The 27,369-nt window shown below is 39.8% G+C and overlaps 1 protein-coding gene and 1 long non-coding RNA gene across 2 annotated transcripts in view; both read right to left on the bottom strand.

Moving 5' to 3' along the window:
- The window catches only part of erbb4b (erb-b2 receptor tyrosine kinase 4b), a 975,361-nt gene that overhangs the window by 840,648 nt on the left and 107,344 nt on the right, over window positions 1-27,369 (bottom strand). The gene's annotated exons all lie outside the window — the stretch shown is intronic.
- Window positions 11,240-18,506, bottom strand: LOC133538327 (uncharacterized). Its single transcript, XR_009802968.1, has 6 exons — window positions 18,065-18,506; window positions 17,396-17,530; window positions 14,158-14,233; window positions 13,164-13,241; window positions 12,553-12,630; window positions 11,240-12,020 (listed from the first exon to the last, which is right to left on the bottom strand). It is a non-coding gene; the product is annotated as an uncharacterized LOC133538327 (long non-coding RNA).

Below are 27,369 nucleotides of genomic sequence, written 5' to 3'. Positions count from 1 at the left end.
CAGAAAGCGGCTTGAATATGACTTTTAAAACATAATCTATGCAACATTTTGACCAAAAAAACATCATTACATGTTATGTAGACCACAAGGAAGTGTTCTCAATACATAAAAAAATAAAATAAATAATAATATGACTCTTTTAATGCGGCCTATAATTTGGTGCGCCTTATATATGAAAAAAGATCGAAAATAGACCATCCATCGGCAGTGCGCCCTATGGTCCGGAAAATATGGAACTTCAAGCAAATTTGTTACCGGCCCAGTTTTTTTTCATTTTTAAAATAAAACTTGGTTAAAAATTTCAGCGTGCAATCAGGTCATTTTTTAGGATATTTAATTGTGATATGAATGATGGTCACAATATCTGCTGTATGAAATGTTACATCGCTGAATAAAAACACACACACAAAAAAAAAAAAAAGACTGCAAAAAAACCCCAACACATTAAACAAGTAGGATGCATGGTGCGGCCTAATGATACGGCCTGTTCGACATCGCGACAAGCCATCCTGTGTGATGCAATAAAGCGACGCCAGCAGCTTTACAGTGGTCATAAAGGGACAATGAAGAGACTTCTTACTGACGCTTTATGTCGGCCGGCAGCTGCTGCTGGTTCCAGCCTGTGCAAGTTACGGACATGGACAGGGAAAAAAAAAACTGTGAAAGAAACTCCCAACTTGTTTACTAAACTGTACAACAGTTTGAAAAAGAAACTAGTTCGACACAAAGATTACATACTGCACCGTAGCGATGCACGGATAGGCAATTATATCATCCGCAACCGCATCACCAAAGTCGTCATCGACCCGCCGTTCACCCGAACCAACATTTGATCAGAACCGCAACTGCCCGATACCCGCCCGTTGAAATACATCAGAGGTCGGCCACTTTTACCTCTCAGAGTTATATATATCCGTTTCACAGAATAATGAAGACAATGGGAGCCGCTAACGTCCTCGCAAATATCCAATGACATTCATCCTGATGACAAGTATAAGGGCGTGCTGTGTAGCCATTGCCTTTGACACCTTCAACAACATGTATAAACCGAATGTTAGTCCAGCAACATGTTGAATGCAGTTTCAGCTATCACACGTACAAGATTGAAAGGCATACTGGGTGATACAGAGTACACTGATGGTTGTGATATAAACAATTGTAACACTCTTACTAATATGCGCCACGCTGTGAAGCCACACCAAAGATTCTGGGTATTTGTTGTGTTGCGTTTATGTTGTGTTACTGGGAGGATGTTCTCCCGAAATGTGTTTCTCAATCTTGTTTGGTGTGGCTTCACAGCGTGGCGCATATTACTAAGAGCGTTAAAATTGTATATATCACAACCATTAGTGTACTCTGTGTCACCCAGTATGCCTTGCACTCGTGTTCGTGTGTCTGTGGAAGCCACACACATTTTGCCGGACTGAAAAGTGAATTGTACATGCTGTAAAAGATTAGATTAGATTAGATTAGATTAGATAGTACTTTATTTATTCCGTCAGGAGAGTTCCTTCAGGAAAATTACAATTTTCAGCACAATCCCATTCAAGATCAGACAAACATTACAGGGAGACAAAACAGGATCGCTGACTGGTCTGCCGGCTTCCAGCGCCCCTTACAAAAAAGATGACATACGGGTAAACAGGGTGGGAGAAAAGAATAGAAGATTAAAATTAAAAAAAATAAAAATAAAAATAAAAATAAATCGGTCTTAGCCTGGGCCCTGGAGTGGGGGTGCAGACTGAGGCCAAGGGAAAAAAAACAAAAACAAACAACTCATAGCCATAATACACATCCCTCTTACATGTGTGTAAGAGGGAAACATCAAACATCAAAGAACACAGAGGACATTAAAGACATTAAAGCAGCAGATACAACCAGACACTTCTACATACAGCTATGAATAAAAAGTAAAATTATCATATACACTGTGGTGGCCTCTGCGGTGTTTCACGCCATTGTCCGCTGGGGAGGAGTGAGCATGGCCAGAGACAGAAGCAGACCCAACAAAGCAACCAAGACAGCCGACTCCACTCTCGGCCAATGTCCTGTCCGCATGGATGAGCGAGGATACGTCCAAGGTGACTGAGGTCTCCGACACCTGCTCACCCAGTCGAGACACCGCGGAGCCTCTCCGTCCCAGCGCTCAGTGCTAGCTCCGCAGCCCTGTCCCCTCATCCGCATCTCCTCCAGTCCCTCCAAACAGACTCCGGTGTAGTAGAGACCCAGCAGCTGGTCTCCATGGCCAAAAGGCTTCCGGGAGGCAGATCCAAAAGTCCACAAAAAAAGCACCACAGAGGTCACGAAAGTGCCACCCCTTGTCACACAGTCCCAAAGGGTCCCAGACCAAAATGCAAAAAAATATAATAACACATGAAAACAAGAGGGAAACACAAAAGGATGACACAAGAGCACAGAGCTCCTGCCTACAGCAGCCACTACAGCAGCGCCATCTTGGAAAAAAAAAAAAAAAAAAAAAAAGGTGGCAAAGTCAATAGCTTTATAGCATGCCCTAATGCTTATTAACTGGGTGACTGCCGGCAGTCATTTTAGAGAATGTTTGGGTCTCCTATTGTATTCTTCGCTTTGTGACACGGGTCTTGAATGGCTCTTTGAATGGCAAAGGATACCGATCCCGGAACCATGTATATCAAATATTTCCAGATGGTTCAACCGCCACCTGCCACCCGCCCGAATCTAATTAAAATCTATTTTTTCGTCATGTCACCCGCCGGACCCGCGGTTTATCCGCGGACTCCGCGGATGAGACCGCAAACCGCTCATCTCTACTGCACTGATACTCTACTGATTATTAGTCGGGGTGTGATTCTTTGGGCACCTAACGATTCCATCCGATTCCTGGTGGGACAATTCGAGTCAGAATCGATTCTCGATTCAAATCAATACTGGCAATGTCTTATTTGGCATAATAAATATGATTAAACAGTTAGAAAAACTCCTTCTGGTTGCAGAAAGATGGCCTAAAAATGTGTCTTTAAAAATTGATTCCTATTAAAAAATAAAAAAAATCATTACATTTTTGAAAATAATTCATCAATTTTGAATCAGGATAAGTAAAAATCGCAATTCTGATATGAATACTTTTTATTTTTTTGTTTTATTGGGAAAAATTGCACGGTGAAACAGGGGTTAGTGCGTCTGCCTCACAATACGAAGGTCCTGAGTTCAGTCCCGGGCTCGGGATCTTTCTGTGCGGGGTTTGCATTTTCTCCCCCTGATTACGTGGGTTTCCTCCGGGTATTGCGGCTTCCTCCTACCTCCAAAAACATGCACCTGGGGATAGGTTGATTGGCAACACTACCGTTTTTTCGGACTATAAGTCGCAGTTTTTTTCATAGTTTGGCCTGGGGTGCGACTTATGCTCAGGAGCGACTTATGTGTGAAATTATTAACACATTACCAAAAAATATTAAATAATGTTATTTAGCTCATTCACGTAAGAGACAAGACGTATAAGATTTCATCAGATTTAGCAATTAGGAGTGGCAGATCGTTTGGTAAACGTGTAGCGTGTTGTAAATGTTTTTGTTATTTGAATGACACTTAGTATATGTTACGTTAACATATCAGGCAACTTCTCAGTTGGTTATTCAATATAACGTACACTTATTCAGCCTGGTGTTCACTATTCTTCATTTATTTTAAATTGCCTTTCAAATGTCTATTCTTGGTGTTGGGTTTTATCAAATAAATTTCCCCCAAAAATGTGACTTATACTCCAGTGCGACTTATATATGTTTTTTTTTCTTCTTTATTATGCATTTTCGGGAGGTGCGATTTATACTCCGGAGCGACTTATACTCCGAAAAATACGGTAAATGGTCCTTAGTGTGTGAATGTGAGTGTGAATGTTGTCTGTCTATCTGTGTTGGCCCTGCAATGAGGTGGCAACTTGTCCAGGGTGTACCCCTCCCTTCTGCCCGAAACGCAGCTGAGATAGGCTCCAGTGACCCCCCGCGACCCCGAAAGGGACTAGCAGTAGAAAATGGATGGATATTGGGAAAAAATACCGTATCCCATTTGTTGACAATAATGTATGTGATGTATCATAGTGTAACTGTATGCATGTTAAAATAACAAAAAAAAAACCAATATCGTAGACCATGGGTGTCAAACTCTGGCCCGCGGGCCAAATTTGGCCCGCCATGTAATTTCTCTTGGCCCTTGAGGCAATATCAAATTAACATTAGAGCTGGCCCGCCGATGTAACACCGCATTCACCGCTAATACTCTTACTTGCCAACCCTCCCGAATTTACTGGGTGAGTCCCGAAGTTCAGTGTCCCTCCCGAATTTCATCCCAGGCAACAATATTGGGGGTGGGCCTTAAAGGCACTGCCTTTGGCGTCCTCTACAACACGTCGCCACGTCCGCTTTTCCTCCATACAAACAGCGTGCCGGCGCAGTCACATAATATATGCGGCTTATACACACACACAAGTGAATGCAAGGCATACTTGGTCAACAGCCATACAGGTTACACTGAGGGTGGCCGTATAAACAACTTTAACACTGTTACAAATATGCGCCACACTGTGAACCCACACCAAACAAGAATTACATATTTTGGGAAAACATCCGCACCGTAACACAACATAAACACAACAGAACAAATACCCACAATCCCTTACAGCACTAACTCTTCCGGGACGCTACAATATACACTCCCCTGCTATCACCACCTCAACCCCGCTGCCGAAAAGAGGCATTCCATTTTTATTTAAATGTTATTTGATATGCCATTGATATTTTTTAATTATTATTTTTATTTGAAACTCGATTTTGCATGTCACTATAAAGTTATGTACTGTAAGCCTTGCTTGTTCAAGATTCAATGCAAAACTTGTTTGGGTCCCTATTAAAAGGTTAATTTGTTCAACCTCGGCCCGCTGCTTTGTTCGGTTTAAAAGTTTGGCCCACTCTGTATTTGAGTTTGACACCCCTGCCATAGACCAATGTGATAAAATTTAAATTTAAATATATATTTTTTATAATATTTTTGAACATTTTCATTTAAAATCGGGATAAGTAAGAATTGTGATTCAGATGACTTTAGTACACTCTTAATAGTGTTTGGAAATACGGCATTACAGTTTTTCTAGTAACACGTTATGTAATAATTGCTTGTATGCACGTTAAAACGCCGTTACTGATATATTTGATGTAACGTAGCTATTTGTGATGCGGACAAGACCGCTTTAGAATTCCAGCAAGTTCCCTTTTAAGACTACTATGGTGGAAAAATGAACATTAATAATAAAAGTGAGAATCATCAACAATAATAATCCCGTTTGTGGACAAGGAGAGAAAACATTCCACAAGCGCTGCAGTGAACAATATCTTTCCAGTCGGCACACAACCACTGCTGAGCTAAAGCAATGAGCGATTCAATTGGCAACATCGCGCACATCTCTCAATCATCATCAATCTTTATTGCAGACCTTAAGATCCATTAAACATATAAAAACACAATACAAAACATTAAAAAACTAAACAAACAAAAAAAAACATAAAGCCCAAATGTCAGTTTCTAACATACAAACATGTGTGCCAATGGTTCCACAGTCCAGATGAGTACCTAACAGAACTGCAGCCAGGGTTTGTTAACACAGTGATTATGTCATTTTCAGACTCAGATGCCCGACACATAAACTTGTACATAAGGTTGCGTAGCAACGCTGAAAAAGTGCGCACCCCAACACTAACAAACATCTGGCTTGCACTGACGGTTATTGGAATTCCCAAGAGAAGCCACATACAATTATTATAAGCAACCTGCAGCTTCTGAAAGCTTTTCTGCTTATACTTTACCCACAGGGGGGCAGTATTCAAAGGAATGCAATAGGCTCTGAATAAGTTGATCTTTACATCATTTGTACAATAATAAAAAAAAATTCTCGGCATGTTGGCTTGGGCATACAGCATACGCCGCTGTCTGTATAGGTCATCATCATCACCCAATAGATCAGTAATGATGTGCCCCAGATTCTTAGTTTTATCACACATACTCAGCACCTGTACTGACAGATAGAATGAAAGAAAAGAGATCATTGTCTTCTCTTGTTCTACATATCATAATGACAGTCTTCTTTGCATTATATTTCACATAATTTTTTAAACCACAATCTGTACATATATTCACCAGCTGTTGAAAGCCAGCACTGCTAGGAGACAGGATGGCTAAATCATCCGCATACATCAGATGATTAACCACAGTATTACCAAGTACACATCCTGTTCTACAGGTATTGAGCTGGACAGATAGGTCATTCATATACAGATTGAAGAGGGCAGGGGAGAGAATTCCCCCTGGCCTACCTCGTTCCCTACCTTAAATGTTGGTGAGCATTTATCGCCCCATCTGATCTACATGCTATGATTAGCATCCAATATGACAGAATTTTAAAGATAATATCAGGCACGCCCCTTTCTTTCAGTTTAACTGCATACACCAAATGTATGACTGTTGGAAAAATAGTAATGCAATAATTACCTTCCCGAGTAATTAACTACCATTATCTATTTAAAGTTAATTCAGCTAGTATTTCAATTACTTTTTGGGGAGAAGTAACAAGTAACTGTAATGAATTACTTTGTAAAATAAATTTTATTAAGTCTCGAGTTTTTGTGGGTTGTAAATATAGGCTTGTACGTCCCCCACATAGGAGCTTAGTTTGGGAATTATTGTTTTAATCCTCCTCTGCCATGTTTACCTTCCCGCCTTGGACGGGTTGCTCTGAAAACTAATTTTGTTTTACTTTATAAGTGCAATGACAATAAAATTCATTTCTATTCTACTTTATTCTGTTCAAAATAACTTGCAAATAACAAAATTAGAAAAGGAAGAACTCCTTCATGATTGTAAGTACCGTAATTTCTGGACATACCTTAATTGTTTCCAAACAGTGTCTGTAACACAGCAGTAAAACGGGTGATCAAACAAAACATAAGTCGTCGTCATGGACCCACTAGCTGCACAAGCTAGCCCTCCAATCAGCTAAACAGACTCAATAACTCCACGGTGACGTTTTGGTATATATACTGAGGAATTTGTGAAACTTAAACAATACAAAAAGAATGCCATTGTAAATTAATAATACCAACACAGACACTTGTATGCGTGGTACAATATTGGCTAATGATGCTAGTTTTATTTTGTTTAACCGTACAAATATGCATTAAAACAGACATTACACATGGGACAGTTTAGTAAGTAAGAGTTTTTTTTAGTTATATTATACAACTTACAAACGTTGCTTGGAGTGATGAATGAAGAACCGTTATGAGTAGGAACGCTATGGACGCCTCGAAGATGGAAACAAACTTCTACTTCCAGTTGAAGGCTCAGTCTAAACAGAAATGGCACTTCAGCACTGCAGCACGTGCAGTCAGCGAACTTGTCCAAAAGATGGCGCCACAGCACAAAAAATAACATACCTTTTCAGTGTCTTTGGTTGTTTGTTTTTTTTCCCCAACTATTTGCAATATGGCTGCCAGCGAAGAAAAGCCCACAAATTAGCTGCAATGTTTCCTAAGTCGCAGGGTTCAAAAGATAAGAAAAAAGTAGCGGCTCATTGTTTGGAATTTGCAGCAATTACCAAAGAATGCAATTATTGCGCAGCTGGGATCATGTTTTTCTCCATTAAAATACAATTTGGTACAATACAGTATTCAATCCCTTCAAAATAGTAAATAATTATATTACCGTCATTATTCTGTAAGTCCCAATACTGTTGTAGATACACAAAGTGCAATGCTCATTGTATTAAAGTTCTTTAAATCCTCACCAGGGAGGTTCAGTAATATTTTCCAAATATATTACATCAATTTTTTAAGATGCAAGTTTCCCTTTATTGCCCTTCCACCCTAATAGTAAAATTAAATATTTGAGATGTACAATATAATGTGATTATGAGGGCTATAAACACAAAAATAAATTGCACTTCTTTTAAAACGAAGCGATATATATTAACTATTGTCATCTGTTGATATTAAACCTAACACACACACACACACACACACACACACACACACACACACACACACACACACACACACACACACACACACACACACACACACACACACACACACACACACACACACACACACACACACACACACACACACACACACACACACACACACACACACACACACACACACACACACACACACACACACACACACACACACACACACACACACACACACACACACACACACACACACACACACATACGTGTTTGGGTGACATATGAGGACTTATGACAAAAACGTGACATATGGGGACATGCCTTTCCAATGGTCCTACAGGCCTGGGACTCAGACGGTTAGTGAACCAGAATTTTAGAAACACAGTGGTCTATTGAGATTTTTGCAACTCTTTTGTTTTTTTATGAACCTGATTTTTATGGTACATATGAGGACTTGTCAGGTTTAGGTGACAAATGAAGACCAGAGTGTTTAAGATTTCAAGTTTATGTGACATATGACGACCATGACATCACAGAGTGTTTAAGATTTCAGGTTCATGTGACATATGACAACCATGACGTCACAGAGTGTTTAAGATTTCAAGTTTATGTGACATATGATGACCATGACGTCACAGAGTGTTTAAGATTTCAAGTTTGTGAAATATGACAACCATGACATCACAGAGTGTTTAAGATTTCAGGTTCATGTGACATATGAGGCTAATGACATCAGAGACTTAACAAAACCACCTGAGTTGGTTTAGTTGATGTGTTGTCATTTAAAAAAAAAATCCCAATCCCATGCTACTGTAATCTAAAACCAAGAAGAGTTTAAAAGAAACATGGGTAAAAATGTAATTGTCGAGTAAGTGTAACTGAATTGTTTTTGTGGATTTTGTCGCTAAGAATTATCTGGAATAAATACAAAACGCTTGCTGTTTATTTTGCTTTTTTAATTGCTGGTAACATACTCAAACTACCACAGAAGATGTGGGAAAACATTTTTTTTTTCCTTTTTTAAATATAATTCTGTTATGGATGTAGTACTTGATGTCAAGCCAATCTCTGTCCTGTAGAGTTACTAGTTCTTTATGGAGGCAGGCTTCACAATCTTTTTTACCTGGTACTTTGTTGCCAGTTACAAAATGCAACATGTGTCATTCAACTGCTTCCACTTCTTCCCCTTTGCAGCTGTCATAAAGGAGACAAAATACAATTTCTTACTGAAGGAATAATGACTATAACACAGTGAAAAGGTGCAAAACGTAATATAATATTCTAGTAAATGATGTGGATTATTTATTTACCCCGCTTTGGAGTGGACCAAGTGGAAGAAGCTTGAGACATACCCACTTCCAGCGATTTGTCCTGCTGTCAATCTGAAAGGAAGAATTAGAAAACTGTAAAAGTAAACTTTTAACATATTGTGCTTTGTGAAGCAGCGGAGTATATGTGTTGTCCATCTATTTATCAATAATGCAGACGAGGAGTGTTGGCTGAGTTCTTAACGTTTGCTTTCAGAGCGTGCATATAACAACATACAAGATGCCGTCATGGCGACACAACCTATCCCGGGCTACCACGCATGCTCGTCACTCCTGTTGCATGCTGGGTAGGGTAGTTCTTTTTTCCCCTGGCTCATAACATCACAATATAGTACCATGTATATGCGTTCAGTTTATCAAAGCACCAAGCAAACAGATATTGTCATAATTATTTTAAGTGCATTACGCAGAATAAACACAACATTATTAATATTGCTACTAAGGATAATTTGATCAAAAATTCCCTAAAACAGCCCACTACCTATAATATAAGTTTTTTAAACATAAGATCCCTGATAAAAAAAAAATGTTTCTGCTGTTACCTCAGAAATTGCCTGTTCAGATGTTATGATTGTGGCTCAGAGATTTGTATGTAGATTATATTTATTTTCCATAACAAACAGGATAACTTAAATACCCTGGCAGTGGCAATAAGCTTAAATGTTTGTATTTACATTTTTTGAGTTGATTTTCATAAAATATGCTATTTAACTGCTACTGTTTAACAAGGACTGATTTAAATTGTGTTTGCACAACAAATGTTTTGGCGCTTTTGTTCATGTGGGAGAATATTCCAATAAAGGTGCACTACACACTACTTTCGAATTCATTATTGGGCTTTGCGTATACAATGCAGTTAATCGCGATTAATAAGAGAAATAGTGCGATTAACTTCGATTAAAAATTTTAATCGTTGCCCAGCCCTAATATATATACAAAAAAATTGGGAAAATTGTGTTAGATGTAAATATAAACTGAATACAATGATTTGCAAATCCTTTTCAACCCATATTCAATTGAAAGCATTACAAAGACAACATATTTGATGTTCAAACTCAAACTTTTTTTTTTTTGCAAATAATAATTAACTTTGAATTTCATGGCTGCAACACGTGCCAAAGTAGTTGGGAAAGGGCATGTTCACCACTGTGTTACATCACATTTTCTTTTAACAACACTCAATAAACGTTTGGGAACTGAGGAAACTAATTGTTGAAGCTTTGAAAGTGGAATTCTTTACCATTCTTGCTTGATGTACAGCTTAAGTTGTCGTGTTTTACGCTTCATAATGCGCTACACATTTTCGATGGGAGACATGTCTGGACTGCAGGCGGGCCAGGAAAGTACTCGCACTCTTTTACTACGAAGACACGCTGTTGTAACACGTGGCTTGGCATTGTTTTGCTGAAATAAGCAGGGGCGTCCATGATAATGTTGCTTGGATGACAACATATGTTGCTCCAAAACCTGTATGGACCATTCAGCATTAATGGTGCCTTCTCAGATGTGTAAGTTACCCATGCTTTGGGCACTAATACACCCCCATACCATCACACATGCTGGCTTTTGAACTTTGCGCCGGATGGTTATTTTCCTCTTTGTTCCGGAGAACACCACGTCCACAATTTCCATATATAATTTGAAATGTGGACTCGTCAGACCACAGAACACTTTTCCACTTTGCATCAGTCCATCTTAGATGAGCTCGGGCCCAGCGAAGCCCGCGGCGTTCCTCTGTCTTGTTGATAAATGGCATTTGCTTTGCATAGTAGAGTTTTAACTTGCATTTACAGATGTAGCGACCAACTGTAGTAACTGACAGTGGTTTTCTGAAGTATTTCTGAGCCCATGTGGTGATATCTTTTACACACTGATGTCGGTTTTTAATGCAGTACATCGCTTACGTGCAGTGATTTCTCCAGATTCTCTGAACCTTTTGATAATTTTACGGACCGTAGATGGTAAAATCCCTAAATTCTTTGCAAAAAAAATGTTTAGCAGTTTTAACATCAAATATGTTGTCTTTGTAGCATATTCAACAGAATTGGGGTTGAAAATTCTTTGCAAATCATTGTATCCTGTTTATATGTACATCTAACACAATTTCCCAACTCATATGGAAACGGGGTTTGAATGTATTTATATATACATAGCCTATTATTTGCGCACTATTTACAAGTTATGTACCAAAAACACGACCACCGAAAAAATACTTTGATCAATGAAAACAGCGCTGCAGAAACCGGCTGTAAACAAGAGGCACTGCATTTTCTGAATTGAAACACTCATTTTAAAGCTTTGACATTAACATTTTAACACACACTAATCTGGTTCAGAAAATATGAGGACCTTATATGAAACACACCTAGGTCTTTCTTGGTTCAAACAATATGAGGACATGACGAGTGCTCACATGTAGAATTTATGTTGTTGACTTGTAACATCTCCTGTTTTGCTAAACATGAGTTCCAAACTCCCTACTGACTAACATGGATGTACCCTTACGAAAATGTTGTCATATAAACTGATCTGTGAGAGATTAAAATTAATAAATGTCTTTCAAAATATAGGTTGGGTCAAATTTAGAGCAGATATAGTAAAAATAGACATGTAATAACCTGTTGGAGGGATGAAGTCGGTTTATGGCTGTCATCTGAATCTAGAGAATGTTGAGATAGAACCTCAACAGTTGGTTTCTGCAACAAAACACAAAAATATAATGTCATAACTAATTAATTATAACATTCTCACCACTTTTTGTTGATAAAAATCCGAGCATACAATGCCAGATAAAGGGTAAAGATTATTACAGAGTTTCAGCTCTTAGACAATTCATTAAGAATGTAACACACACAAAAATCTGGTTCAGAAAATATGAGGACATGAATTGAGACACTCATTTTAAAGCTTTGACATTAACATTGTAACACACATTTTCAGGTTCAGAAAATATGAGGACCTTATATGAAACACACCTAAGTCTTTCTTGCTTCAAACAATATAAGGACATGACGAGTGCTCACATGTAGAATTTATGTTGTTGACTTGTAACATCTCCTGTTTTGCTAAACATGAGTTCTAAACTTTCTACTGACTAACATGGATGTACCCTTGCAAAAAAGTTGTCATATAAACTGATCTGTGAGAGATTAAAGTAAATAAATGTCTTTCAAAATATAGGTTGGGTCAAATTTAGAGCAGATATAGTAAAAATAGACATGTAATAACCTGTTGGAGGGATGAAGTCAGTTAATGGCTCACATCTGAATCTGGAGAATGTTGAGATGGAACCTCAACAGTTGGTTTCTGCAACAAAACACAAAAATATAATGTCAGAACTAATTAATTATAACATTATCAGCACTTTTTGTTGATAAAACTCTGAGCATACAATGCCAGATAAATAGTAAAGATTATTACAGAGTTTCAGCTCTTAGACAATTAATTAAGAATATAAAACACACTAAAATCTGGTTCAGAAAATATGAGGACCTGAATTGAAACACACATTTTAAAGCTTGGACATTAACATTGTAACACACACTAATCTGGTTTAGAAAATATGAGGACCTTATATGAAACACACCTAAGTCTTTCTTGGTTCAAACAATATAAGGACATGACGAGGGGTCACATGTAGAATGTATGTTGTTGACTTGTAACATCTCCTGTTTTGCTAAACATGAGTTCCAAACTCCTTACTGACTAACATGGATGTACCCTTACGAAAATGTTGTCATATAAACTGATCTGTGAGAGATTAAAATTAATAAATGTCTTTCAAAATATAGGTTGGGTCACATTTAGAGCAGATATAGTAAAAATAGACTTGTAATAACCTGTTGGAGGGATGAAGTCGGTTTATCGCTCACATCTGAATCTGGAGAATGTTGAGATAGAACCCCAACAGTTGGTGTCTGCAACAAAACACAAAAATATAATGTCAGAACTAATTAATTATAACATTAACAACCACTTTTGGTTGATAATATTCTGATCATATAATTCTACATAAACAGTAAAGATTTTTATAGCGTTTTAGCTCTTAGACTATTATTTAAGAATGTAACATTCACTAAAATGTGGTTCAGAAAATATGAGGACCTGGATTGAAACACTCATTTTAAAGCTTTGAATTAAACATTGTAACACACACTAATGTGGTTCAGAAAAATATGAGGACCTTATATGAAACACACTGAAGTCTTTTTTAGTTCAAACAATATGAGTACATGACAAGTGATCACATATAGAATTCATGTTGCTGACCTGTAACATCTCCTGTTTTGCTAAACATGAGTTGTAAATTCCACAGACTAACACGGATGTACGCTTAAAAAATGTTGTCATATAAACTGATCTGTGAGAGGTTAAAAGGATTAAATGTCTTTTGAAGTATAGGTTGTGTCAAGTTTTTAGCAGATATAGGGCAGCACGGTGGGTCAGGGGTTAGTGCATGTGCGTCACAAATCGAAGGTCCTGAGTAGTCCTGAGTTAAATCCTGGGCTCGTGATCTTTCTGTGTGGAGTTTGCATGTTCTCCCCGTGACTGCGTGGGTTCCCTCCGGGTACTCCGGCTTCATCTTACCTCCAAAGACATGCACCTGGGGATAGGTTGATTGGCAACACTAAATTGGCCCTAGTGTGTGAATGTGAGTGTAAATGTTGTCTATTTGTGTTGGCCGTGTAATGAGGTGGCGACTTGTCCAGGGTGCACTCCGCCTTCCGCCCGAATGCAGCTCAGATAGGCTCAAGCACACCCCGCCAACCCAAAAAAGGGACAGGTAGTAGAAAATGGATGGATGGATGGATAGTAAAATAGTCAAGAAATAACCTGTTGGAGGGATGAAGTCGGTTTATCGCTCACATGAATCTGGAGAATGTTGAGATAGAACATCAACAGTTGGTGTCTGCAACAAAACACATAAAAATAATGTTAGAACTTATTAATTATAACATTATCAGCACTTTTTGTTGTTAACATTATGAGCATATAATGCCAGATAAATAGTAAAGATATTTATAGAGGGTTTCTGTCTCTTGTCCCGCTCATGTCTTGAGATGAACTTCCCTCGGTACTTGACCACAAAAGAACTTTTTTAAATTGATGCAAGAGCAAATACACCATATCCTGATAAAACAGTTTATCAATTAACAATGTTTGGAGAATCTATTTTAAAAAAGGAATAATTATAGTCGTTACTTGACTAAAAATTCAATTACAAACAGAATTACTCTTTCATAAATGTAAATAATTATTAAATTAAGTACAAACCCCGTTTCCATATGAGTTGGGAAATTGTGTTAGATGTAAATATAAACAGAATACAATGATTTGCAAATCTTTTTCAACCCATATTCAGTTGAATATGCTACAAAGACAACATATTTGATGTTCAAACTGATAAACATTTTTTTGGTGCAAATAATCATTATCTTTAGAATTTGATGCCAGCAACACGCAACAAACAAGTTGGGAAAGGTGGCAATAAATACTGATAAAGTTAAGAAATGCTCATCAAACACTTATTTGGGACATCCCACAGGTGTGAAGGCTAATTTGGAACAGGTGGGTGCCATGATTGGGTATAAAAACAGCTTCCCAAAAAATGCTCAGTCTTTCACAGGAAAGGATGGGGCGAGGTACACCCCTTTGTCCACAACTGCGTGAGCAAATAGTCAAACAGTTTAAGAACAACGTTTCTCAAAGTGCAATTGCAAGAAATTTAGGGATTTCAACATCTACGCTCCATGATATCATCAAAAGGTTCAGAGAATCCGGAGAAATCACTCCACGTAAGCGGCATGTCTGGAAACTAACATTGAATAACCGTGACCTTCCATCCCTCAGACGGCACTGTATCAAAAACCGACATCAATCTCTAAAGGATATCACCACATGAGTTCAGGAACACTTCAGAAAACCACTGTCACTAAATACAGTTTGTTGCTATATCTGTAAGTGCAAGTTAAAGCTCTATATTATGCAAAGCGAAAGCCAATTATCAACATCCAGAAACGCCGCCGGCTTCTCTGGGCCCGAGATCATCTAAGATGGGCTGTTGCAAAGTGGAAAGGCGTTCTGTGGTCTAACGAGCCCACATTTCAAATTATTTTTGGAAATATTGGACACCGTTTCATCCGGACCAAAGGGGAAGCGAACCATCCAGACTGTTATCGACGCAAAGTTCAAAAGCCAGCATCTGTGATGGTATGGGGGTGCATTAGTGCCCAAGGCATGGGTAACTTACACATCTGTAAGTTACCCATCTGTTTGGAACAACATTTGCTGCCATTTAAGCGCCGACTTTTTCATGTACGCCCCTACTTATTTCAGCAAGACAATGCCAAGCCACATTCAGCACGTGTTCAGCTTCATAAAAAAAGAGTGCAGGTACTTTCCTGGCCGGCCTGCAGTCCTATCAAAAATGTGTGGTGCATTATGAAGCGTAAAATACGACAGAGGAGACCCCGGACTGTTGAACGACTGAAGCTCTACATAAAACAAGAATGGGAAAGAATTCCACCTTCCAAGCTTCAACAATTAGTTTCCTCAGTTCCCAAACGGTTATTGAGTGTTGTTGAAAGAAAAGGTGATGTAACACAGTGGTGAACATGCCCTTTCCCAACTACTTTGGCACGTATTGCAGCCATGAAATTCTAAGTTAATTATTATTTGTAAAAAAAAATATTCCGTTTGGATTTACATCTAACACAATTTCCCAGCTCATATGGAAACGGGGTTTGTAATTAATGTGTTACTTGAAAAAGAAAAGTTTTAAATATCTAGCATATGCAGTTGAGAGACATTTCATGAGAGCAGAGTGTGTGTGTGTGCCTTTAAAAAGCTGTGCCTTTTGCCAAGTGACGTGGGACTTCAGCGCCCAGACATAGCAGAATAGTTCAGCTGTATTTTTTAGCTTAGCAGTGGCAGTTAAGATAGTTCTGTTGAATGTTTTTGTTTGCGTGTGGATGAGGCCTCTTTCTATTTGATATCGTGTTCGTAATTACTTCCGGGGGTTGCTTTCATTAGTAAAAAGATATTACCTGCACTAAACCTTTTGTGCTTCTAACGCTGTCTTGTTGACATACAATCACATCAAAAGTAGCATGCCACGTTACATAAAACGAATCGTAACAGCGTTGTAGCGTACATAAAAGTTATTAAATTACTCGTTACCGGTAAAAGTAACAGCATTAGTAACATCGTTTTCATATACCGCTGTTATACCATCCATCCATCCATCCATCATGTTCCGCTTTTCCGAGGTGGGGTCGCGGTGGCAGCAGCTTAAGCAGGGAAGCCCAGACTTCCCTCTCCCCAGCCACTTCGTCTAGCTCTTCCCGGGGGATCCCGAGGCGTTCCCAGGCCAGCCGGGAGACATAATCTTCCCAACGTGTCCTGGGTCTTCCCCGTGGCCTCCTACCGGTTGGACGTGCCCTAAACACCTCCCTAGGGAGGCGTTCGGGTGGCATCCTGACCAGATGCCCGAACCACCTCATCTGGCTCCTCTCCATGTGAAGGAGCAGCGGCTTTACTTTGAGTTCCTCCCGGATGGCAGAGCTTCTCACCCTATCTCTAAGGGAGAGCACCCTTACCCGGTGGAGGAAACTCATTTCGGCCGCTTGTACCCGTGATCTTATCCTTCCGGTCATGACCCAAAGCTCATGACCATCGATGAGGATGGGAACGTAGATCGACCGGTAAATTGAGAGCTTTGCCTTCCGGCTCAGCTCCTTCTTCACCACAACGGATCGATACAACGTCCGCATTACCGAAGACCCCACACCGATCCGCCTGTCGATCTCACGATCCACTCTTCCCCCACTCATGAACAAGACTCCGAGGGGCCATAGAGGTCGGGTGCATTGTGAGCTGGGCGGCAGCCGAAGGCAGGGCACTTGGCGGTCCGATCCTCGGCTACAGAAGCTAGCTCTTGGGACGTGGAACGCTGTTATTCCAAACACTTCTAATTAAAGCCATATAATACAACCTCTATTAGACTGTAAGGAAATGATCCAAATGAGATGTTGATACAGTTACCATTGATATGATACATAACAAGACATACCTTTCCAATCATTGATCCACTGGGCCTTAAAACAAGACTTGTCACATCCAGATCAAATAAACTCGGTGGCTTCAGCCTCAGGATTACGTCTCGCTCTTCTTTTGGACACGATGTCTATTTCATGTGTTGATGCGCCTAACAAATCCACACATAAAAATTAAAAAAGTCAGTGACACAGAAATAAAACAAAGAACTAAACCCTTCAAAAACTGTTAAATTTAGGCTCAATGCAGACATGAAGCTTCTCAAACAAAGAACTAATGTAACAATATCAGTAACATGCCAACTCCACAGTGCTTATCAGATTGAAATATTTGTATTTGAGAAAAAGTATAAACAATTTGAAGAACTTTAGTCTGTCTTGTTTAAAATTAAGAAAAGGTTTACTTGCATATTGATCAAGGGTGATGGGTCAAATGCAGAGAATAATTTCACCACACCTAGTGTGTGACAATCACTGCTACTTATAATATTCCATGCAACTTAAAAAAAAAAAAATTAAATGCCTTGGCCTTGGCCCAGAACTGAAATGCTATATTTAACCTCATAAAATCAAATCTGGTTGCAATTAATAACAAAAAACATTTAACTGTTGTTTATAATGAACTATTTTCCTATGTTAAAAAACATTGGTCTATTTAATTACGTTAAACTCCATTTTATGCTCACCTGATTCAACCATGCTGTCGAAGACTGTCAAAGATGGTTTGTGGCCAAGATAGATGTCCCCCTCTGGTGATGCAGGTCCCGGAAGTGATGTTCACTGAGCGCTCTGTTGTGCTCAAAATCGTGTGTGAAGTTTTGTATTTCGATTATAAATGGTCCTTTTGGAAAACCCTTTTTATATATATTCAATATTAAGTGTGATACGTGAGCTGTATAACTTCCATGATGAAAATAGTTAACTAGTGATTTAGCCCTCTGTTAGGATCAGACATCATCCACTGGCCAATCAGGCAGCGCCTAACTGAAAATTGGACCAATCAGACGCCGAGACTCTTCAGAGTGGGCGGAAGTAACCATCTTGAACACAATGTAAAGTGAATACCTCCAAAAACAATCGCCAATTGAATCCAAAATTTGTCCCAAAGATAAAAATACCTAAATCATGTGCTATTGGAACCATTTGAAAATATTAAATACTGTATGTAGTTTGAATTGCATTTGAATTATTGCCTTAGTCTCAATCAAGGTTTATGCAAAAACCTACATTTCAGGCACATTTAAATTAATTATTGTGCGGCATTGTATTTTAGTCAACATAATAGCAAAAAGCCCAATACAGTAAAATACTGAATCAAACCAATTAAATCATCACCATAATCCCTTTATTACTAATTGTCTAGCCCAAATCCTCTCCAGATAAACCAAATGAATAGATAAAACTAACATAAAAAAGGTTGAGATCATCAGATCAGTTGAACATGTGTTATTTGATTTAGAATTTAAAAGTATGTTTATTGCTGTAATGATTAGATGTTTTTCAAAATGTTGGAGTGTGTGAGTTTCTGACCCACATGACATATGAGGACATATGACATATGAGGACAAGTGTGTGTGTGTGTGTGTCATAATAGCAAAGATGGCCACTAGGGGCAAAATCGAAGGTGAGCAAAAAAATTAAACACACTTTCACACACTTTTTCTGAAAATTTGACAAATGAAGACTTCAGAGATTTTTATCTGGGAACATGCTGGGAGGGTCTAGAACACGATAGCATTGCGGGAAATATGAGGACATGGAAAATGTCCCCATATTTCAACAGGTCCTCATATGTAAGGTGAAATTTCATAAAAATGTCCCCATATGTCACTTTGACAAACGCACACACACACACACACACACACACACACACACACACACACACACACACACACACACACACACACACACACACACACACACACACACACTTAGTAGTAGCTCAGGAGACATTGTAAAGAGATGTTATGTTCAAGCAGAAGGTAAAACCACAGTCATGGTTCCTATCTTCCTGCAGACTCTGAGAACTTAGCAGCCACTTCAGAAGCCAGCGGGATAACTTGCGTTAAGGTTTATTGGACTGTGGCCCTCAGTGTCGCAAACAAATATTAGGTGGAATAGTTAGTGGTCATACAAAAAAAAAAAAAAATAATAATATTTAAAATGCCATAAATGGAGAAAGTAGTAGCCTGCAAGTGGTATCAGAGATAATATATGATAATTAAATAATCTGGTTTGGCATGCAAAGCAATTTAGGATTTATTATATGAATTAAAAGGAATTAGGCTTCTTTCATTTGCGGAAACCAAACTGATCCCTTGAAAGTAACTACGGCAAAGTTATTTAATTAATTGATGTCATGATCAGATCACATAATGCCTTCATCTCCCAAAAAGTGATTTATAAAGCTGCAATATTCAAATGGACAGTTTTGGGGCCACATTTCCAGAAAGCAAAGGAATTATCCCTTCACTAGTAAGTCTAATTTTGTACCAGTTGACATTTACCTTTCTTTTATTCGCCTTGTCAGATTTATAGTTTTTGTTTATTCACTTCATCAGAGTTAAATGAACTGGTTTTAAGAATCTGTTGCCAGAAAGTCAGCTTCTCACAAGTTTTTTTTTTTTGTTAACTAAACTCATGGGCCACCAGTTAAATAGACCAAAAGAGAACTTTTTGGAAATTTTAGCCATCTGCATTCTAAAGATCCTTGAAGGGGGAACTGGACTTCTGTCTCATAAGGGACTTTTTTCCTTAAGAGAGACAATAACACATATATTTACATTTTTTTCTGCATTCCAACTAGGGCCGGGCGATATATCGATATAATCGATATATCGCGGGTTTGTCTCTGTGTGATATAGAAAATGACTATATCGTGATATTCGAGTATACGTTCTCACGCAGTTGCTTTTAGTTGGGGGCATTACACTACACAGACATAAAACAAGCGCGTTTTCTTACATACGTCACATACGTATACATCCTCGCGGAGCAGAGAGGTTGCGACATGAGTAACGTTAGCTGTGGTGCGAATGGTAATACGAGAGAAAGAAGGTGCGAATGAAGGAAGAATTGTTACGGCTCAGACCCTTGCCAACGGCGCTCTCCCGTCAGCGCGCTCCAGTGAGCGCACCTCTGGACACGCCCAGGGAAGCGCCGCGCACGTCTCTGCCCTGCAGCGGCCGCCAGCTCTTTTCATTCACCAACAATCACCACACCTGCCTGTAATGAAGGACCTGCCTTCATAAGCCGGCACAACTTGGCATGCCGGCGCCGGAGTATACTCTTCCGTACCTTCCCTGTGTCCATCCTCGACGAGTGTCGTGTGCTTCCGGATCTTCCCTGTCTTCCACGTGTTTTTCTGGATTTTGACTCCTCTCTCTCACCGGACAACGATGACTCGCTCCCGCCTCTCGACCCCGCATCCGCCCATGGACTACCCTGCCTGTCTTGCCCTTGTCGGACTGCACTGCTTCTTTCAACACTTACGATAAAACCCCTCCAGTTAAATCCTGCACATAACCTTACACCATACACACTCTTCGATCTCGTTCACACTCCATTTCCCTAATTATATTATTGTAATATATATATATATATATATATATATATATATATATATATATATATATATATATAAGTAGGTGTGGGAAAAATCACAAGACTACTTCATCTCTGAAGTAGATGAAGTAGTCTTGTGATTTTTCCCACACCTACATATTGCGCTCTACCACGGTATCGAGCACGATTCTCTGGATAATCCAAACAACACATATATATATATATATATATATATATATATATATATATATATATATATATATATATATATATATATATATATATATGCCAGACTAATTCCACCCGTCTTCTGCTTTTCGCAGCCGCAGCTACCAGTCCCCTTGCTTGACTCCGAGCTAGAACCAGTCCTGAGCTAGCACCAGTCCTAAGCTAGCGTCCGCACTAGCACAAGCCACCAGGCTAGCGTCCGAGCTAGCACCAGTTCCCTTGCTAGCGTCCGAGCTAGCACCAGGCCCCAGACTAGCGTCCGAGCTAACACTAGTCCCCAGGCTAGCCTCCGAGCAAGCACCAGTTCCCAAGCTAGTGTCCGAGCTAGCACCAGGCCCCAGACTAGCGTCCGAGGTAGCACCAGTCCCTGTTCTAGCCTCCGAGCTAGCCCCTGTTCCCTGGCTAGCCTCCGAACTATCACCAGTTCCCAGGCTAGCATCCAAGCTAGCACCAGTCCCCAGGCTAGCGTCCGAGCTAGCACCAGTCCCCAGGCTAGCATCCGAGCTAGCACCTGTCCTTCGGCTAGCCTCTGAGATAGTACCTGTCCCCGAATTAGCACCCGTCCCCAGGCTGGCCCCCTCGTCTCCACCAGCTCCCAGGCTGGCCCTGACCTTGCCCCTCGGCCGGCAGAGCCGACCTCCGCATCTCGGCCAAATGAACATATATTTATGCTGTATGAATAAGAATGTTTTAATGTGGACACATAGAATCATCATACTGGTGTGATCATATGCATCAAGTGTTTTTTCAAGGCTAAGGCAAAATGTGGAGGTATACAGTTTATCGTGTATCGTGACATGGCCTAAAAATTTTGAGATATTAAAAAAGGCGAAATCGCCCAGCCCTAATTCCAACTAAACACTAGCAAAAGTCAGCTAACAATGGAGCCTATAAGTGCTCTAATAAACATACAAACTATCAACATAATAAAAAAAACACTTACTGTACAATGTCTGCTCCCACTGAGCTAAAGACTGATGGGATGTTTATATCTTCTCCTTTACATGAATAATCAAAATCACAATCCTCCCAAAGGGTTAAAAGGAGCTTCAATCAATCAATCATCAATCAATGTTTACTTATATAGCCCTAAATCACTAGTGTCTCAAAGGGCTGCACAAACCACTACGACATCCTCGGTAGGCCCACATAAGGGCAAGGAAAACTCACACCCAGTGGGATGTCGGTGACAATAATGACCCAGTGGGACGTCCGTGACAATGATGACTATGAAAACCTTGGAGAGGAGGAAAGCAATGGATGTCGAGCGGGTGTAACATGATACTGTGAAAGTTCAATCCATAATGGATCCAACACAGTTGCGAGAGTCCAGTCCAAAGCGGATCCAACACAGCAGCGAGAGTCCCGTTCACAGCGGAGCTAGCAGGAAACCATCCCAAGCGGAGGCGGATCAGCAGTGTAGAGATGTCCCCAGCCGATACACAGGCAAGCAGTACATGGACACCGGATCGGACCGGACCCCCTCCACAAGGGAGAGTAGGACATAGGAGAAAAAGAAAAGAAACGGCAGATCCACTGGTCTAAAAAGGGAGTCTATTTAAAGGCTAGAGTATACAAATGAGTTTTAAGGTGAGACTTAAATGCTTCCACTGTGGTGGCATCTCGAACTTTTACCGGGAGGGCATTCCAGAGTACTGGAGCCCGAAATGAAAATGCTCTATAGCCCGCAGACTTTTTTTGGGCTTTGGAAATCACTAATAAGCCGGAGTCCTTTGAACGCAGATTTCTTGCCGGGACATATGGTACAATACAATCGGCAAGATAGGATGGAGCTAGACCGTGTAGTATTTTATACGTAAGTAGTAAAACCTTAAAGTCACATCTTAAGTGCACAGGAAGCCAGTGCAGGTGAGCCAGTACAGGCGTAATGTGATCAAACTTTCTTGTTCTTGTCAAAAGTCTAGCAGCCGCATTTTGTACCAACTGTAATCTTTTAATGCTAGACATGGGGAGACCCGAAAATAATACGTTACAGTAGTCGAGGCGAGACGTAACAAACGCATGGATAATGATCTCAGCGTCTTTAGTGGACAGAATGGAGCGAATTTTAGCGATATTACGGAGATGAAAGAAGGCCGTTTTAGTAACGCTTTTAATGTGTGCCTCAAAGGAGAGTGTTGGGTCGAAGATAATACCCAGATTCTTTACCGTGTCGCCTTGTTTAATTGTTTGGTTGTCAAATGTTAAGAGTTGTATTATTAAATAGAGGTCGGTGTCTAGCAGGACCGATAATCAGCATTTCCGTTTTTTTGGCGTTGAGTTGCAAAAAGTTAGCGGACATCCATTGTTTAATTTCATTAAGACACGCGTCCAGCTGACTACAATCCGGCGTGTTGGTCAGCTTTAGGGGCATGTAGAGTTGGGTGTCATCAGCATAACAGTGAAAGCTAATACCGTATTTGCGTATGATGTCACCTAGCGGCAGCATGTAGATGCTGAAGAGTGCAGGGCCAAGGACTGAACCCTGGGGAACTCCACACGTTACCTTAACGTAGTCCGAGGTCACATTGTTATGGGAGACGCACTGCATCCTATCAGTAAGATAAGAGTTAAACCAAGACAGGGCTAAGTCTGACATACAAATTCGTTTTTTGATACGTTCTAATAAAATATTATGATCGACGGTATCGAAAGCAGTGCTAAGATCGAGGAGCAGCAACATAGATGACACATCAGAATCCATCGTTAGCAATAGATCATTAGTCATTTTTGCGAGGGCTGTCTCCGTGGAGTGATTTGCCCTGAAACGGGATTGAAAGGTTTCACATTGATTGTTAGACGCTAAGTGTTCATTTAACTGCTCCGCAACAATTTTTTCGAGGATTTTTGAAATAAAGGGGAAGGTGAGACACCGGTCGGTAGGTCACCATGAGGTCAGGATCGAGGTTAGGTCTTTTAAGAAGAGGATGAATAACCGCTTTTTTGAATGCTAGGGGAACAGTGCCCGAGGAAAGTGATAAGTTTATAATATTTAGCACTGATGGACCTAATAATACAAAGAGCTCCTTGATCAGTTTCCCGGGAAGAGGGTCAAGTAAACATGTTGTTTGTTTTATTCCATTTACACGTTGTAACAATTCCTCTATTGTTATTTCCTCAAAACGAGAGAAACTATTTTGGAGGGCAGTATCCGCCGTATATACAATCGTATCAGTGTTAATAGAACCCAGTTGTAGCTGGGACGCATTGTCTTTAATCTCCTTTCTAATGACTTCAATTTTCTTACTAAAGAATTGCACAGTGGGTCCGATGGGGTATTCAAATGGATATTAAAGTCCCCCATTATGATTATATTATCGGCGTGTGTCACTAGATCAGCAACGAACTCTAAGAATTCATTGATGAAGTCCGAATAGGGCCCTGGAGGGCCGTAGATAACAGCCAGGTGTAGAGGCAGCGGTGTGACAGACCTCATAGTAAGCACCTCAAACGATTTATATTTATTATTTATGTTAGGACTAAGGTTAAAGTTTTCGTTGTACATTAGTGCGACCCCCCCACCCCTTTTAAGAGGACGGGCAATATGCGCATGTGTAAAGTTAGGAGGACATGCCTCATTTAGCGCAAAAAAGTCGTTTGGTTTAAGCCAGGTTTCGCTGAGACCGATGACGTTAAGATTGTTGTCTCTGATGATATCATTAACTAACAACGTTTTGGGAGACAATGATCTTATGTTTAAAAAAACAATATTATAGGTAGTTGGCTGTTTTAGGGAATTTTTGATCAAATTATCTGTCGTAGCAATATTAATAATGTTGTGTTTATTATGCCCAGTGCATTTAGTATAATTACGATTGTAGCTGAGATAGGCGCCAGCGCCCCCCGCGACCCCAAAAGGGAATAAGCGGTAGAAAATGGATGGATGGATGGACGACCATATCTAGGAATTGATACGACGGGAATTTTCCGATTGTTTGATAGTTGCTTTGATAAACTGCACGCATCATAGTTTGCCAACTCAGTAGAACGCATGTTCCGATTGTTTGTTTGTTGCTTTGATAAACTGCACGCATCATAGTTAGCCACCTCAGTAGAACACATGTCCAACTCTGAAACAATCAAAGCAGAAAAAACTTGTTCTAATTTAACTGACTCCTTACCCAGACCAGTAGTCTCGCATCTTCCATTTAAATCTGGCTTCAGGATGGAGTGAAGTGGTGTTCTGTGGGGATTAGCCTTCTGCTTTGTTTTTAGCCCCGCTCGACATCCGCGTTTCCGATCACACCGCTGGCGTCTGCTCCGTAGACGGTCCACGCTGCTACCATACTCCCCTGCTTCACAGGCCGCTGGATGTAGCCGCCGAAGTATTCCCGTGCTAGTTAGCACGTCCAGAAGGCACGCGTTTATCAGTCTAAAATGGCCCGATATGTCCACATCCAGAAGTGTCTGGCGGTCGTACGTGATCACGGAGTGACCACGATGTGAGCCAGCCATGAAGTTTGCAGAATTGTCCGGTATTTCTGTCAAATGTTCCATCTTTAGCAAGAGCTCCGCGATGTTGCAGCCCGTCCGGGCGCCGCCATCTTGGAATCATCAGCTTATTTCTATGTATTTCTTACCATCTCCGGGTTTAAGTTGCATGTCAAAGTTGACCAACTCAAGGGCTTTATGTCCACAGTCTTCTACTATCCAGGTGAGAAGCCTGATTTATAATCTATAATTAACTTTCACTAACTCAGAGTTGATGCAGCAGCTCAATAAGTCAATATGGCAGCATAAGCTAGTTAATTAACATAAGATAGTAAGTTCCTCTGTGTTAGCGCTTATAATAACAATATTGCTAATACTTGTTAATATTCAGGTCACAACAGGTAAATGGACTACTGTTGATGCGCAAAAAATAAAACAAAAATGACGGAATTTTTTTTTTTCAATATATTCAAACAGCAGTGTTGAAACAGTTAAAAAATATGGTAGGAAGCCAATTTTTATTCAAAATCGTCTTCATCCGAGCGTCTGTTAAAATTGTGTTGGTGTTTACAAATCATATACATTTCCAGCCTCAGAGAGACGGATGCTTACGAGCCGTTTGATGCATCACGCTGTCCTATTTGAAGAGCTCCAGCCTCTTTCTCATTTACTTTCATTATGTATCCAACGTCAGCCCTAAAAATATTCAGCGCAAAGACAAAACAGCATCATGGATTAAAAGGTATCTGCAGGCAAAAGAAAAAAAAAATCAACCCTTTGAGAGAGGAATTTATACAAATACGGCACTTTCTGTGAAGCTCGGCATTCAGGAGACATCAGAAAGACAAAATGCGGGAGCATCGTCGATCTGCCCTCAGGCCTTTGTGATGTGAGCGAGCACGCCGAGGGAAAGTGCGGAGACAATCTCCAAATGTCAAACCACTTGAAGGAGTCAGACTGTGGGATAAAACTCAATCTCTTGCCCTTTGAAGAAGGATGTGCAAATGGAGAGGACAACTTGTTCATGTAGTACTATTTAACTCTTTGTTTGCTTTGTGCAAACTGGATGAGGAGGTTACGTGTTTGTCCGGACATTTGGGTTTGTCAGCAAAATGTATTTTTCTTCAACTGAATGAAGCAAGAGGTGTGGGAGAATAAAGGATTATTACTGTGATTACATTTGGCTGGACGATTGACGATATTATTGTCAATATTATTTGGAGACCAAATTAACCACTGATGAAATAATAATAATGCAAGTTCATCCTTTTCAGTGCAGTAAACTTGTATTTCTCGTAATTGTAATGTAAACTCGTAAATATCCAATTTAAATAAAACACATAATAAACAATAAAAATACAATTAACTCTGTCTATTGGCAAGATTATGCACTCGAAAAAAAAAATCACAAACCAAAAGCAACAAAATAGGTTTTGTCTCTGTTAAGGAGGGTGTGGGGGACCCTCAAATACAATCAAGACAATTCCAAAAATGTCGAGATAAAATAATTTGGATCGAAATGATCATGTCGTCATTATTGTCGTAGTATTTTTGAAAGTGCTCAAAAAGTACAATCTTTAAACTGTTTTAAAAAACTAAAATAAATTGACAAACAGTATACTTCAAACATTAAGTATTGTTCTGGCTTCATAACAGCCATTGTATTTGCATTTGTGTGTTTTAATATGTTTGTTTTCTTCATTTGGAAACATTTGAGAATGTTGTTTTAATAAATGCAAACATCTGTTCCACTTACGGTTTATGTGAA

This window comes from Nerophis ophidion, linkage group LG19 (genome assembly GCF_033978795.1).
Source record: "Nerophis ophidion isolate RoL-2023_Sa linkage group LG19, RoL_Noph_v1.0, whole genome shotgun sequence".
Classification (NCBI taxonomy): Eukaryota; Metazoa; Chordata; class Actinopteri; order Syngnathiformes; family Syngnathidae; genus Nerophis; species Nerophis ophidion.
This window is presented reverse-complemented; position numbering and strand designations above follow the sequence as displayed.